The sequence below is a fragment of the Protopterus annectens genome, chromosome 1.part0 (assembly GCF_019279795.1).
Source record: "Protopterus annectens isolate FY-2018-M chromosome 1.part0, PAN1.0, whole genome shotgun sequence".
Lineage (NCBI taxonomy): Eukaryota > Metazoa > Chordata > Ceratodontiformes > Protopteridae > Protopterus > Protopterus annectens.
The window spans coordinates 1671545566-1671563200 of NC_056725.1; the positions used below are offsets into that span (position 1 = coordinate 1671545566).

The 17635-nt window shown below is 41.3% G+C and overlaps 1 protein-coding gene across 1 annotated transcript in view; it reads left to right on the top strand.

The window, feature by feature from the left end:
- CSNK1E (casein kinase 1 epsilon) overlaps positions 1-11879 on the top strand; it is a 796028-nt gene extending 784149 nt beyond the window's left edge. The window contains exon 11 of the mRNA XM_044068413.1: positions 8697-11879. The gene's annotated coding sequence lies outside the window, so the exon portion shown is untranslated. The remainder of the gene's footprint in view (positions 1-8696) is intronic.
- The last annotated feature ends 5756 nt before the right edge of the window (positions 11880-17635 follow it).

Here is a 17635-nt window from a genome sequence, read left to right on the forward strand (position 1 = left end):
TGCGTCGGCTGCTTGTTTTATACCCCTGACGACCTGACGTCATGGAAGAGGAGACAGCAACTGATGCAGGACCCAAGACTTTGGAGTTCAGGCCGACTGAGGGCAACCTGCCAGCAGATTCCCAAATGTAATGACTGCAACAGTGAATACACTTGAACATCTACATTTATGGTAAGTGTACACAACTGTACTTTCTGCCTCCCCACCAGAAGATCTTTCCTTTGGGGAAACCCTTCACACCCTCGAGGAATATTTCCACTGGGAATCCCAGGACTTCCCTCAGTCTAAGAAAAGACTACGAGAGTTTCTAGACCTGCTCCAGCAGACCCTTGGCTGTCCGTCCAATCTTAGAGGTGGTCTCCCATGTATCAAGCTTAACTCCTGACTCCCTCCCACCTGCTCCCAGAAAACCTAACGGGCATTACAGAGTACCCCGATTCTCACAAATAGCTGTACAGAAATCCTGCTGTAGACCCAGAGGTCATTACACAGGGACCAAAAGGAGCTAAGGCTAGTTCTGCAAATAATCCTATTCCTTTTGATAAGGGCTGCAGAGCTCTGGACAGATGGGGTAAAAATGTATGCACCTCTGCAACCTTAGCTGTCAGAGCACTCCACTGTCAGTTCCACATGTTAAAATATCAACATCACACTTTGGAACTGTTAAAACAAAAGATTTCAACCTTTCCTGACTGTGCCAATTCAAAAGAATTTACTGCACTCATTTGTCAAGTGGCTAAACACTCATTACACTGTGGATATGATGCCCTATAAGCCTCAAGCAGGGCAACAGTGTCAGGATCTGTCATTTGGAGACATGCATGGTTGAAGGAACAACCACTCCCTTATGTCAAATCTAAATTACTTGATGCACCCTTGGATAAGGATCACTTGTTTGGAGTAAAAGCAGAAGAGATGCTTAAAAAGATGGAAGACAAAGCAAAATCTGCACAGACCGTAAAAGATTTCCTTCAGGTACAACCTCCTAGGTTCAGCAAGAATTTTCCCTCAACACTGGTCCTTTCCTGCACCTAGCAGACAGGGGGCAATGTAAGCCCTGCAAAACAGACCACCCAGATTCCTATCCCAAGGACAGCAGAGAACCAAACCGTGAATCACTTCCACTCCAAAGGCAGGGAGTTCTAAGCCATCCACTCTATGGCAAAAACTCTCAATGACACCCTCTTCCCCCCTCTGCCCTTTTTTCACTCACCAAAACTGGGAGGAAGGCTCTCCCTCTGCAAAGAAAAAAATGGCTTTCTGTAAAAAAGGAGCAATGGGTCTTAAAGATCATTTTCTGGGATACAAATTCTCCTTCAACGAACTCCCAGTTCTAAGAGGGTCCCCAGACTTGCCTCCAAATCAGTGGGCCGAGGCATTGAAACAAGTCCAAACTCTCATATCCCAAGGGGCGGTAGAACCCGTTCCCTCAGATCAAACAGGCAAAGGCTTTTATTCCAGACTATTCCTTGTTCCCAGAAAAGAGGGCACTTGGCACCCCATCCTGGATCTATCCATTCTGAACACCTTCCTGGTGGTCCCCAAATTCAAAGTGCTAACTTTCCTCTAGCTGCTGCCTATACTGACAAAAATGCCTGGTTAATTAATTACCCCTGCATCTAAAAGATGCCTACCTCCACATCCCCATAAGGGAATCCTGCAGGAAATTCCTTCGTTTCAGAGCAGGCTCACAACACGTTCAATTCTCTGCGCTACCCTTTGGCTTATCTATTGCTCCCAGGATATTCACCAAATACTTAGCCCCGGCCATAGCCTTTTGCAGACAGAAAAATATACAAATTTACCTTTATCTGGACGACTGCCTCATTCAGGCAGATTGCAAAAAAAAGATCCTCAAGGACCTCCTCTTTGTCAAAACCCTCCTTAGGGTACACCATCAATGAGAAGAAATCAAAGCAAACATCCTCCAGAAAGATCATTTTCTTGGGGGCACTGCTGGACACAACATCCCAAATGGCCTTCCTAGCCCCAGAAAAGCAGAGCTTCCTGCCTCTCTATTTTACTCAGCTGGCTTTCAGAAATCACCTCCCTGCGAGGAAGTTCCTGCAAGCCTTTGGGGTACATGGCATCTTGCTTCCTTCTAATTCCTCTGGCCAGGCTTCATATGAGAAAACTACAGTGGTACTTAAAGAACCTTTGGTGTCGGCACTCTCAACCTTAGCTCTCAACCTGGAAACATCAAAAATCTGGGCAAGGCCCATGACAAGTAGGTGCAAATCTGTATGCTGATTACCATAAAATTTGCGTACATAGTTACATAACCCCGCCCATTCCAATGGCATTGTGGAATGCCAACCTTCAAATGCAAACTGAAGAACAGACAACCAAACCATGGCACCAGAGTCCCCCTGCAGCCATTCCAATGTCCCATTACCTGGCTATTTCACTCTATTTATCATAAACATTAATGGCTTACTGCTTTACTTCTACAGTGATTACTTGGATTTTATTTTTACATTTTATGGCACAATGCACAAACAGTACTAGACATCTGCTAAACAAAGCAATACTGTCTCGCAATGAAAATAGACTTGGCATTAAAACTTCTCTGCCCTTGAAACTCATTCATTGAAACAGCATTGAAACCCACACCACATCCAAAGAAAATGCTTATGGCCAGTGGTGGACAAAGATTACCTTTGGGCTGTTTTCAAATCATAGGCCCTTTGCACATAAAACAAGAAACATACATGTGTTCTTTGACGCACCTTCCTGACTTTATTACATTATATTCCTTGTATAATACAGCACACTTGTTAGACTTAGAGCACATTTTAAATGTATTGTTTGAACTTTTTTTCCAGTAATCAGTGAAACAAAATGCATGAACCAATGATGACAAAACTTCCCAATTCAGAACATTTCCATCATAAAAGTATATTATATAGAAAGAAAGTAGTGTAAGCCATGGACATCTTGCACAGCTTCTTGAACTTAATTTTCAATTTCATTTTTTTTGCTTGACTTGCTCTGATTTGTGTTATCAGACCAAGTCAATAGCTGTAAATGCCCAACAAAATAAACTAGGCGATCTGTATGCTTTAAGACTTCCAATTTTAGTCCAAGTACTGACAAGACCTTCTCCTACATTCATCCTGAAGCATCAAAACTATCATTGTAATTTAGGTGCTGTTACCTGGCCACTCTTTCTTCTCCACTGTCTGAAGTGGAAAAATGTGTGTTGTCTTGAATGTTGGAAAATGTAATGTACTTGTTTAAAAATATTTTTCTTATAATGCAGCACAGAACATAATAATTCTGATTTTCTGTTCCTGAATTTGGGTTAATGATATTTGTTGCTATTTCCACTGAGGCACAAATGACATTTTCTCACTTCTGTAAGTTCTGTTGTATTTGTAGCTACACCCTTGACTTGTTACACCCACCCCATTTAAAAGTACAGCAACACAGTACAGTATCAGCAATGCATCTACATACTGTGGGAGTAGAACCCACATCTTTCTGCATCAAAAGCAAGTATTTAACCTGTTATGCTATTAACGACACTCAGCTGCATCTCTCACCTTTGCAGCACAAGAAATATGGAAAAAGCCAAAATTTATTGGGGGGGGGGGGACAAAAGTCCAGAAACCAGGTTTTGGAAAGTTGCTAGAATAAAATGTTGCTTTACCACCATGCATTGTACTGCCAAGTCTTGAACCCAGGACCCTGTGCACTACAGTCAGAACAACATACCACTATGCCAAATCAGCAGTTCATTTCTCACTTCTCACCATAGCTCTCAACCTCTTAGCACAAAAAAACTGGACAAAGCCAATAATGTGGGACACAGCCCCAAAAATAGGGACACATTTCAAATACTGATCTTATAAAGTTAGAAAATTGCTAGAGTAAAAGGTTTTGTTACTATTTATTTTCTGAAGAGTATGAAGTCTGAAATTCAAATGCATGTCATTATTTAGTGAATTCAGTCCTTCACTGATTTGCCAGAAAACCACAGGTTTTATGAGGAACAGAACAAAAATATGAGGCATAAATCTGGAAAGTTTTATGAAGTGGTGGTGGGTAGGGACTTTAGGCTCTTGTTACCTGTACCCAACAGGGTTTGAGCCTGAGAACCTGTAGCCACCAGGTATATTCACTTGGGACATTTTACACGCGCACACACACACACACACACACACACACCAGCTGAGCTGCATAATAAATACCTCTCCGCCATCAAAAGTAAATCCGCGTGGAAGTCTTCTGCTTGTTCAAGCCGCGACATAAATCAATCCAAAAAGCCACAGCATAAATCCGTGAGGAAGTCTTCTACTTGTTCCTGCAGCCTCTGTTCAAGCTGCGACATAAATACTTGTGGCTTTCACCATTCCTGCAGCTACACATTCCCTTCCAGCTTGCTGAAGCAGCTGGAAATACATGCACGTGAGCTTATTGCTCAGTTCTGACAGGCTAAGCCGGCTGTTTCATGGAGCTGACGTCATTGCTCAGGTGATGAGTTGGCTCAAAACGCCAAACTAAATTTTTTAAAATACAAAAAAGATGGGAAATCAGAAATTAAGGGGTGCCACTCTGGAATTGTAGTACCCCATTATTTGGACCCCAAAACTCGGTAAAAAACAAGTTGATTCGGTACAGTTGTGGGATACGCTGTCAATCTCTAGAGACCTCTCTCCCTTTGATCCCCTGTATAAGGGCAGAGTTTCTCTGGTGGGCAGGGGCCTGTGCCCAGAACAAGGGCCTTTCCTTCACCCAACTGGGCAGACTATTACCACTGATGCCTCATATATAGCTTGGGGCGCTCACCTAGAAGGCAGGTGCACCCAAGGTCTTTGGGATGCCCAGCACCTTCCCTTACACATCAACCAGAAGGAAATGATGGCAGTACAAAAGGGTCTGACATCCTTCAAACCCCATCTTAAGCCAGGGTTCTCCTTATCAAAACAGACACTACCACAGTAATGTGGTACTCTGTGCAGGCTAGCTATGACCGTTTGGCTAACAGCCTCTTCTATGGGACTACACCTAATATCCCAATACCTAGCAGGGATCAACAACACCCTGGCAGACCACTTAAGCAGAAACTTACTGGACCCCCCACAAATGGCAGCTTCACAGAAAAATCTTTTTGCAAGTCACTCAGGCATGGGGGACTCTGAAAGTGGATCTCTCTGCTTCCCCACTCAACCATCAGCTGAAAAAATTCTGTACTAGGTAGTATCACCACCTAGCTTGGAAAGTGGATGCCTTGACCTTCCCCTGGAACACCCTGTTTGCGTACACATTCCCTCCTCTGCCTCTTATTCCAAAGGTACTGATCAAAATAAGGGAGGAGGGACCAAAAGCCATCCTCATTGCTCCAGATTGGCCCAGACGACATTGGTGTCCCTTACTGTGCAGCCTGACCTTACAGCCTCCCAGGCAGCTTCCCCTGATCTCAGACCTCTTAACTCAGGTGGGGGGATGCTGCATCCAGACTTGCAGACTCTCAAACTATCAGCATGGCTAATACTCTAAAGGCAAACAAGGGGCCCCTGTTAAGCAAACCGGTCCTAGACATCATCACAGAGGCCAGAAGGCCCAGCACCAGAAAATATTACGCAGGAAAATGGAAAAGATTCTGCTCCTGGAGCCAGTCCAGAGGGGCCAATACCTCACAACCTTCCATCCCTCCTTATCCTGGACTACCTAGCAGAGCTACTTTAACAGTGGCCTCTCCAACTCTATTAAAATCCACGCCTCAGCCATTTCAGCTCATTTTGATACACAACAGCCCCTGTTCCTCCCATCTGTTGATTAAACAATTCCTCAGAGGGGCTTCTAATATCAGACCTCCCAGAAGGCCACCCACTCCAGCCTGGGACCTGAATTATGTTTTGGAAAAACTAACTTTACCTCCCTTCGAACCTGCTGCTTCAGCAGAACTAAGATACCTGTCCTGGAAGACTGCTTTTCTCCTAGCTATCACCTCACCCACAAGGGTTTCAGAACTTCAGGCACTGATGGCCATTGAGCCCTTCATCATCTTCCATGCAGACAGGTTCTCCCTGAGGACTAATCCCTCCTTTATGCCCAAGGTGGTATCTAATGTAACTCTCAACCAGGCCATACATCTACTCACCTTCTTTCCTTACCCTCACAGCTAGGGGGAAAGAATTCTGTACTCGCTAGACATGCACAGATAGCTCAGATACTATCTGGATCATACTAAACCCTTCAGGAAAACAGACGTAACTACTTGTCAGCTTTGTCCCAGGGGCAGATGGAAAGCCCATTTCCAAACTAACCATTTCCAAGTGGATGTCACACTGTATCCATTTCTGCTACAGATTGCATGGGAAACACCCCCCAAGTCTATTTGAACCCATTCCACTAGGGCAGCCTCCACTTCCACAGCATTCTTCAGAGGAGTTCCCACCAGGGACATCCTGGAAGCTGCCACCTAGACTTCTGTCCATACCTTTACCAAGCATTACCACATACCTCTATTTTCTAAGGCTAGGGCAGGGTTTGCATCTGCAGGGCATGCTGACCCATTCCTAGGTCTCTTACTAATCCTGTCACCCCACTCCTCAGCTTTTGGAATCCTCCCACAGGTGATGACTGCAACAGTGAAACATGAAGAACATAGTACAGTTTTGTGCACTTACCATAAATGTAGATGTTAGTGTATTCACTGTTGCAGTCCTGGTTTTCCACCCTCTTCCCCCCCCCCTTGTATCTTCTTTCTTTAGGGAGACATAAGTTTCTAACGGTGGCTTTTAGCCACCAGGACCACTTTACCATATTTACTTGGACCTCTGACTGGTTAGGGCAAAAAAACTGATATAATGGCATCAGCTGCCTTCCTTTATAGTACTGACGACCTGACATCAGACAGCAAGAGACAGCAGCCGACTCGGAAAAAACATTGAATCTGGTATTTGGGCCGGCCGAGTGCTACCACAGCAGGAATAACCCACAGGTGATGACTGCAACAGTGAATATACCCTTAACATCGACATTTATGGTAAGTGTACACAACTGTACTTTTTGGTAACAGTCACTTCTGTTAGAAGGGTTTCTGAGCTTCAGGTGCCATTTCTGTGCTCTTTGGTTTTTCATAAGGGCAGTGTCCCCCCTTACAAATGGGTCCTTTCTCCCTGAAGTAGCTTGTGATATGACTGTAACAGAACCCATTAAATTATCAGTTTTTCCAAAGTCAGTCCAACAAAGGAGAGCACATTCCCATTCCTTGGATCTGAATAGACCGTTGCAACCCTATCTTCATAGGATCAAAACGTTCAGGAAGGATTTGCATTATTTTTTTGCAGCTAACAAACTTGGTAGAAAGGCTTCCACAGTTAACACTTTCTAGAGGACTTTTGAACTGATTTACTTGTATTTGTCCCTCACAACTGACCTTTGCTGGGTATTCAGTACACAAAATCTGGTGAGGTGCCACTTGGTCCTCAGTGCACACATTCATTTAACACTACAAATTGAATTCCATTTCTAGAGTTAGAGCGTCCTTTGAAGCCTCAGTCCTCAAATGGGCTTGAGGCTGGAACACTAATGCTGCCGAGTCGCATCTGGCAAGTGGCTCAAGGACCCTACACGTTTTATTTGAGTAAAGGGGTACTGTAATTAATTCTTTGTCGGTGAATGAAAAGATCTAGCATTTTAAGTACATAACTTTTGTTTTGAAAATAGAAATAAGAATTGAAGCAAACTGTAATTGAAGTACTGAATATTGAGGAGGTAAAAGAACTGGTGGTGGGATCTACCACATAAAAAAATGTTATCCTTGAAAACGGTACTTGCAGAATAATCAAGAGGATGCATGAAGTGTAAACAAAGGCAGGAATTGAGCTTTTTATGTAATGTTGACATGAATGATTGTTAAAAAAAAAAAAAAAGCATATATAGTAAATGAAAATGTTTGCTACAGTAGCTATAAAAGGGGTGTCTTCACTAATGATGTGAAAATGGTCTTGCTTTTTTTTTTTTGGAAGGGGAGATTAAACCTTGAAATGGGGTTATGGAGAACAGCATAACTTGATGCATGTGCACCTTTTACTGAACCAGTTAATATCGATTACAGACTTAATTCTGAAACTGTGCTGCTAGTTTTCAGTGGTTGACATTGCACAAAGGTAGTAGTAGTGTTAGGTTCTGCAGATCAAAGCTCGATTTCTACTTGCAGGCTGTGCAACTTTTAGTGAGTCACTTAAAGTCCGCACTTGACCTTTGAAAATAGGTATGCATGCCTGACGTTTGCCTAACTAATGAAAGAATTCTAGTTAATTGTGACTTGTGAATAGCACTGTGAATCTTAGATAATAGTCTGATGAAAGGGATTTCTGTCATGAATCCAAGCCGATAAACATTGAACTGGTAAGTGTAATATTTGTTTTGGATTCTTGGCTGTTAAAATTTTTTCGTTTTCAGACAATAACTACGCCATCATAGTCGTGATGCTTTATAGACATTGCCTTAAGCAGGTCATGGAATGGATTTTATTATGCATTCAGTGTGACAAAACAAGAAACCTGTAAATTGTAAGGTGAATATTATGCATAGTAGTGGGGATGAATACCAAAATGCATTTTGATATGTACTTAAGCTAAACTTCTTAGATATTTAATAATGTGTATATCACAGCTTATTTAAGTCTCACAAATGCATATATTGAATGGTACTGTTTTTGATTGCCTTTTTTTCTTTTACAGTGTTTTGTTTTATTTTGCCAATGAAACTGAAACTCTTCTGAGTTATGTGACCATCTGGGAATTGAGTCCTTTTGAAGATCAGCAGTCTGGAAAAAGGGGTGTGTTTTCTGTCTCTTGGCAGTTTCTTATAAGAGCATGGACTCGATACCCCTGCTTTGTAGCAAGAGTACACATAGAGCCAGCTTTCTTCAGACTGGATTTAAGGTTCAGCTTGGGTTAGGTTCAGTTTGATTGGAAATGAAGATGGTGTCTTCTGGTTGCCAAAAGCAGACAACATACCATGGCATTATTTTTTTTTCTAGCCAAGAGAATTAAATCCTTGGAGCAAATGAGATGATGGAAGAGCAAATGTGGAAAATCCTATGGAATCGACATCTGTTGAAGTGGAGTCCATTTATTGCTGCCAGTATCCCATAATGCTTCAGGTGCATTGCTGAAGATATGCTGAACAACTTAACATGATCTCTGCCAAATGAAGGATTCCAACACAAGGCTGGAGAGTCCAGTTTGCAACTGCGCATTGCTGCTCTTAAGCTTTATTTTTTTTTTTTTTTTTTTTTTTATGATCCATGGCAGATGCTGGAGTACCACTGATAAATCTTCCTAGTTCTTCAGCATTTGTGTTGTGGCCACAACTGCAGAGAAAGTTTTTATAGCCCTCCCTAGTTTATCTTCAGGTTATTACGTGGCCTGACTGCTTAATGATGAAGGTGGCAAACTTGTATTACTTATCAAACTGAACACTAATTGAGTATGATCATTTAAGACCTTGTTGTTTTAGCTAAGGGTCTTGGAAGAGTCTTATCTGAATAAGGGGGTACTGTAATTCTTTAGTGTCAGTAAATGTTCACCACCCCTTAAGAGTTTACACTTTTCCTTTGATCCCTCCCTCTCCAGCAAAACTGATCATGCACTTTATCTGTTCTAATGAGAAAACTGCTTTGTAATGTATGTACCGTCTGTCTGTTGAAGGGTTGCAACATGGGAAAAGATGCAGTGAATGGCTTGGACTTAGACATGCTGGGAGGACACCGGATGTTGCAGACGTGTTTTAAATAGTAAGGCCATCATTCTTTATCTGTCTTATGTGATTTTTCTTCCTTTGTATAGAGATTCTTAGGGTAGTGTTAAAGGTCCCACTTGAGAGAGTGGACATAGTACTTTCCTCTGCAATTTTGAAAACTGGTTGCAGGCTGGCTGGCAACTAACAAGCAGTATTGTTGCTTAAACTATGTACAGGGTTTCAGGAAGTCGTATAACTGGGTCTTCTGCCATCTTTTTTGAAGGGGGCATCTGTGTAGTTAGAGGGTATAATTTGCCAAGATAACAGCAAGGGCATTAGTGAGAAGTGAAAATTGGTATTGGTGTATGGTGATGGCTCTAAAGACCTTGATAGGATCATAGGAGGTTACTAGGCTAATGGCCCTGGGGCTCTTACAAGGCTAGCCAAGAGTTTGTACCCAAAAAGAAATCCCAGTCAGCACCTTTTGTTTCGATTTCTAGCTAACATGCAAACTGTGCTGTGGTGAGCAATAGTTTCTATAGGACTAGCTAAGCTATCCAGAGTCTGGTACAGTAGTAGCATCTGCATCGGATGTCATGTCTTATTCTGGGAGGAGCTTCACAGTACACAGTTTTTAGGGCTAATCTGTCACCAGCAAACTTCATCTTTAAAATGCAACAATTTGATTTTATTGTATTCTGTGTCTTAGAATGGAGAATGCAGCATTTTCGAGTGATGAAGGCAGAGTATCCAAGGGGTGAAGTTTTGCAAAGTATGCTGCCTCTTGGAAACCCTGACCTTTCTTTTAGAAGAAGAAAATCTTCAGGAAAGACTTAACATCTTTTGTTCCATCTACCTTTTTACTGACCTTGTATGGTCTGTAGTTCTTAATACTAGGGACATAATTTTTAATTTTGAATGGGTCCTTTACTTATAAGTACACCCTTTGGCATTGTTCAGTATAAGTGGCAAAAAAAGTCTGTACTTTGGTTCCTTAGTCTGACTTACATTTGTAAACCATTGAATTTTCAAGTGGAGTTTTCACATACTGATGTCTACTACTTCATGTAAATCAGATTGAAGCTTTAGGAACTCTAAATTCCTTCTGCTGCCATACTGTGTGTTAAATAGCTAGTTTACCTAGGTATGTCACTTGATGTCTACTTTCATAAAGGGTTTACTGATTCTGTCAGATACAAGTGACATAAGGGACTGGAGAAATTGTATGATGGTGGAAAAAAATCTTGCAGTTGCGCCAGTGGGAACTTCTCTCCTCAGCTTCCCCAAGGAGTAAGAACAGAGAAAAAGGAAATATCAGAAATGGAAACCTAGAAAGAAGGTAATGAAGGCCACTGCATGTAGGCCCCCAACGCACATATCACATGACTGCCAGGTCATCCTGCCAGAGTTCATCCTGTTTTGGTATCAACTGATTGTGTGTGTGTACACTTATGCACTCACTTTTCAGGTTATTGAGCCCTAAGTCACAGGAATTCGAGGAGGAGCCAGTAGGTCATGCTAATCCCGACTTTGCTGTGGCACTTTTTGTAGTTTATTGGTCCTGACATTACTGGCAACCTTTTACAAGCTAAAGTGCCTCTAAGTTGTGAATATCCCAAGGCATAAAGGTTTTTTGTCACTGCCACCTCTGTCCAGGATTGATTCTGCACAGTCAGGCACCTGTTCTCAACCTACGCCTTGTTTTTCATCACCACTTCAAGAACATACTGTTCCCAAAATGTATGTATACATTCCCAAAAACTGTTTATAGGCACAGGGTAACCCCCACCCCAGGTGCACTGGGGTAACCTATTCCACGCCATATAGGCATGCAAGATTCCCTAATGTACCACTCCTCTGTAAGTGCTGAACCACAGACACATACCACAGCCCCCAGCCATTGTTAGGTTATCATGGAGTATGTTAGTGCACAGTGGGATGCTACAGTTACTTCTTAGCTTTAATGTACCCTTTTTCAGTAGTATATGTTGTATGCAGGTATGTTTGTTTAAACACTTTTTCAGTAGTCACTTGCGGCCATAATTTCTTGAATCTGCACACTGAAGTAGCCTTCCCAGCACATCCAGGGCACAAACACGTAAGGCCAGATTCAATAAAGCCGACACTAAGTGTACACAATATGTATTCAAGAACATTCTTATCACATTTTTTGTGTTTTATAGTCACTCAAAGATTACACGGTGTACATGTAGTCTACGCTTTGTGGTAACCTTTATGAATCCCCGTCAATATTTAAAGCTGTAAAAATATCAATAAGAAAAGTAAAATTAGGAGGAAGAAGGTGTGAGTTTTGTCTGTGCGGTCTGTTCACTCAGAACAGTGTACACGTAGTGTAGGCCTTATTTTGTCCCAGGATTACTGTTTTATGAGTGACTGTGTAGCCCTGGGGTGATCTTCAGTGAAGGATAGAGAGGGTGTTAGCCTCTGGGTTCTGTAGGACTTCCCCAACCCCTAAAGGAAACCTCAGCAATTTTGTAGTATGACGCAGCAGACGACTTTGATGTTGTCTCCAATGGGAATGATATTCAGAGACCTAATCAAACCAGAAGTGAAAATTCTACAGTATAATCCCAAGAACAGCAACCACATTTTCTTTTTTTCTAGAGGCTACTCATTATTGGGTTGGAAACCATGAAGCCAAAACCACATGGTTTCTACTGTATCATTAAAGACAAATTCCCCACCACAGGGGCAGGTTATCCATCCACTGTGTCACAGTTTTAAAATTCTAAGCAGTTTTGGGGGCTGGGTTGTATTGGATAGCTTTTTCATGTTAGTGAAACCTGTGGGTTGTGTCAACCAAGTACTTATGTTTGTGTGATATCGCATGATAAGGCCTCGTGAACCTGTAGAATAACTTACTCAGTAGTGAGGTTAAGACCCATCCACTGCAGATGTTGTAGATTTGTTTATGGCCAGTGTCACAACATAACAGATACTGTAATTTGAGAGGGGGATTTGGCATTACTGTGCACAGACTCTTCCTTCAGTTTGCCCTTCTCTGAGGTTGTAGAAGCCATCTTCATGGATGACTCCTTTAATGACATCACTGCTGTTCTAGCCATACATAGGAAACTTATACCCATGAAGGAAAATGTGTTGGACCCTTTATGACGTGTGTGTGGTTGGGGGGGGGGTTGCATGTCACAACATTACTAAATACTTGGAGTCATCAGTGACTTTAGGCCTGGTTAATGTCACAGCTTAGCTAGACCTGTGCAGGTAATCAGTAGCTAGGTCACTGGAGAAATTCCTACAGCTGTTGATGTTAGCAAGTGTCAGTCACCATTTCAGAGACACTTAGGACAATTCTGAAACCACACACTTAAGTAGGTGGTTGGAATTAGAATTTTTTTCATGATTTTTGTTCCTGCTGCCAGTGTAGAAAAGTAGAAAATATTTGGTACACTATATATGTATATGTGTATATATATATATATATATATATATATGTATGTGTGTGTATATATATATATATATATATATATATATATATATATATATATATATATATATATATATATATATATATATATATATATATATATGTATGTGTGTGTATATATATATATATATATATATATATATTACACACACGCCCAGTCCAGTAAGAGACCATCAATCTCCTCAAAAATCAGCCCGCCCCTTTTTTGTGTGTCTGAAGGGAATGTAGAGGCATGAGAGAGTTTTTCAGTCTCCGCTTTATAAATATGTATGGTCTCATCACTATTTTTCTCTTCCATCAGAGGGCAACCAAATATGCACATTGGAGTAAAAAAAATGCTTGCCACATAAAATGAAGTGGTTCAGAGGAATTTCTTATACTGTTGTATTGGGGGTAGTCATTTTCATATCGATACACTACATCTTTTGTGTTCCCCAAGTGTTTATGTAGAGCATGGCAATTAACAGTTTTGTGAGATTGTATTACTCTTCCATTGTCTGACAACAAACGTTGGCTAGTCCAAGCCCACAGACTACTTTTGGCATTGTTCTCATCTTTATTAAACAAGCATGTACCCTTCTCCCACTCATTTGAAATTTGTAGGCTACATGTTGGGCAGTGGATTTTTAAAAGCATTCCTTTCTCCTCTTCTGCTATAGAATATTCGCACAGTAGCTGTTCAAGCTGCTCTGGCCATGGTCCTTTGCATAATTGTGGCTTCTCTGTCATATGGTGCACCTCAGTTGATCCTCAGGTGCAGTAGTCCCAGTATTCATGTCTGTCCATTTCCCACATTTTTGAGCCTCTACAAGAAGTGAAGTGGGTGAAGACCAGCAACAACTTTTGCAGTTCTTTCTGAACTGTCCACTGATAGCTGTTGTAAACACACACTTTCGCTGGATTTTGTGCCAGGTTTTGTTGCACACTACATGTGGTTATTCGGGAAGTTTGCTCATCAGCAGTGTAAAATGTGAGGAACTTTAATGAGCTAGCAAGTGTGTCCTCCCTCCTCTTAATTGCATCAGGCATGTGTCTGGTCTGGGGTGTTGATTAAAAATCAGGTGCCACACCCAAGACACATTTTGAGTCTCAGTCACCTTTTGGCTTTGTCAGCTGTAGTTCCTGATCGTATTCTGTAAACTGATCCCCCCCCCCCCCCCAAACAAGCCTCTTGTACAAAAATATTTGCTCAGCCACTTTTCACTTGACAAAAGTGGTCTCATTCTGAGGCCTTTCCTGAAACTTTTTCACAAGTTGAAATTACGTTGTTATATGGACTTGGAACACCCCTTAAGCCCCTTTCTCCTAGATTTCTGTGTGTGTGTGTGTGTATGTATATGTATATATATATATATGTATATGTATATATATATATATATATATATATATATATATATATATATATATATATATATATATATATATATATATACACACACACACACACACACACACACACACACACACACACACACGTATAAATGTACATATACAAACGCACACCCCTCCATTTTTGAGTCTGAATTGATTCATTAAAGCTCTTCCAAATTCCATAAAGGTGAAAAAAGGCTGTTCCCTTGCTCCTTGAAACTTTGTCCTTTGTGAAGAGTGCTTTAATTATCAAGCTTCTCATTAAGGATCTACAGCATCCATGGTGCCAAAGTTGTGTGTAAAATCATAGTTTTCCACCAGCCGATACCATGGAAGAAGTCATTTCTCTAGTGGCTGAGTTCTGCCACTCAGGTTTAATCTACCGGTGTGAAAGATACACCATTGCCATCCAGAATCGTAAGCCTTTTGTGGAAAATAAAGTTAAAGCATTAACCAAATATAAATATTTTTTGAAAGGTAAATGAATGCAAACAGCAACATTGCTAATCAGAAATGGATATGCATAATGTCATATTGGGAAGAAATTGTAACAAACGACTTATCTCAAAAGTCATACAAAACAAAATGAACAGTATTTTGTTAATTTTTCATATTGCAACAAGCAGTTCTTTTTAGGGGATATGTTTTTTGAAACCTTAATAAATGTGAAAATTATGCCAGTTTCCATAATATTGTAACACTCTCTCTCTCGCTGTACATGTCATTGCAGGTGTCAGTGATATTTTTCTGAAGCATAATTTAAAATTTCATCTTATCTTGTTCAGTCGTTTACATTTTGATTTTTGAACGTATTACTGTAGATGTGAACATGCATGTATGTCTTCTTGATGATTAGCAACATGCCCAATACATTGTCTTCTGCATGAGCAGAAATATTTTGTCTCCATCATGACATGTCTGGTATCCCCCAACAGTGTCCAACTTTGTTATGGAAATGTGGCTAACAAGTGACAAAAACTTGATTCTGTTGTGCATCCTAGACAGGCTGTCATTTTTTTCTTGCGGTACGCTTATGATGTCCTTCAAGGATGCATCTGCAGTCATAACATATGGGTTGTCCTGCCTTAGGCAGCCCTTCGGTCAGCCGGATTCCAAAGTCTGGGTCACGGGGGAAGTGCGACGTCAGCCGAGGCCAGACCCAGACTTTGGAATCCGGCCGACCGAAGGGCTGCCTGAGGCAGGACAACCCATATGTTATGACTGCAGGTGCATACCTATTGGACATCTACATTTATGGTAGGTACAAAACTGTACTTTTCTTTGACACCCCACATGCATTACACATCTTTACTTGACATTGCTTGCAAGATTACCTGTGACTTCATAAGTCATTTGCTCAAAAAAGGCATCTCCAAATAGCTGAGACATACAAGGGTCTGTCTTAAGTGGAAATGTACCAGAAGGTTACTGTAGTTGATAAAAGACAGACAGGGTTTTGCTCAGTCATTTCTTTCCTAAAATTTTTTCATCTTTCATTCTTTGTCAGGTTTTCATATATTAGTCGTATTTGTTTAGCAGTTGCAGTCATAACGAAAATATTTTTATGCTTTGGAGGTGCCTTACAGTTGACAGTTTTAACTACCCTATTTCAGCATGACCTACAGATCTTTATGTATGTTCTTTGCTGCATAGAAAGAAGATTGGAAGGTGGCTAATAGTGATTGTCTAACTGGCTAGCTAATTGCATTGACTTTTGTTTTTAAACAAAAAAAAATGGGGCAAATTCTGTACTGTCCTGCAGTTCATTTCTTCACAATAGCTGTAATGTCAAGCACTCTCCTTAATAGTTCTTTGGTTGAATTTGTGAGCATAATTAATGTGTGGCAGGTCGTTGAAAAAGTTCTGCATTTGGGGGTCATACTCTTGTATAAACTAACACCATAATATCGTATGCCAGTTTTAAGCATGCCCAGTTATTCTTGCTTGTGTAGTTCTGGTAACAGGCATTGCTGTAATTTAAAGCCCTTTTTTCATGCCTTCTCTCAACACAGTGTCTATGTGGCTGTCAGATCAGCACTTTGGACCTTCATTGATATTTTGGAGGAGCATGACATGGATAATTATCTCAAAGTTAGCAGTTTAATCCTGCCACTTGAGGTGCACAAGAGAAAAGCTTTTGGCTTTACATCTAGCAAGATTGAGGACCAGTAGAAGTATCCTTCATGCAGCTGCAGCACAAGTCCAAGCATTGCCACCAGTAAAAACACTAAAAGCAGAATGAGGTCTAACACCTTGGCCCAGAAGATGTTAATGCTTGGCCTTAGTTAATGAGGTGACTGGAAGGCGAGGCATGTCCCCAGCTCCCACCCTTGGCTGCATGATGTAATTCTTTGTGCTGCCCAACAGTAAAATTGATGAGCTGGTTTGAAGCTTATAAGCTTGATAACAAGGAGTCATTTCTTGAATCACAGAGTAGCGCGTGGAACCAAGGCTTCTGTTATGGTACTCCTGGTTCCATTTGTGCTGGCATGTCCTCGTTTGCGAGGGCTTCATTAGATCTTCCAATACCAGGGCTTGCATCTTAAGACTGTTATAGCTGACAGGCACATGGTTATGCATGGGGGATTGCACCCTCAGAGGAAGGGTTTACAGTTTTAGGCTTGCAAGAAGGCTGGACTTGCTGTCATTCCCATTACAACCCCACATGCATTGCACACACCTTCCAGTAACACTGCTTGTGAGTTTACTCCTATAAATACTGAAGAGCATGAGATTTTTTTCATAGTCTCATTCCTCACAAGTCCAAGAACCTAGAGGACAAGAGATGTACAAAGATGTATAAAGTTCGCCCCTTCATTCATTCCATTGATTCTTCCATTGAAGAAGACCTTACAGTTAAGTTCAGTGAGTGTCTGCTTGAGTGGATAAAGGAGCGCTCCAAACTTTGTAATGCTGACTCCTTCGTGGTCTCTTACTTTTAGCACAGATCCCAGGCGCTGTAACATTTTGCCACCCAGCAAGGAGCTCAAAGCTTTGGGCAGTTGTAGCAAGAGGGTTTGTTCCTCTACCATGTTAGTGTTTGAGCCACAGTTTTTTCTTGCCTGTTTCAATCCCATTTCCACTTGAAGTGGGCGCTGG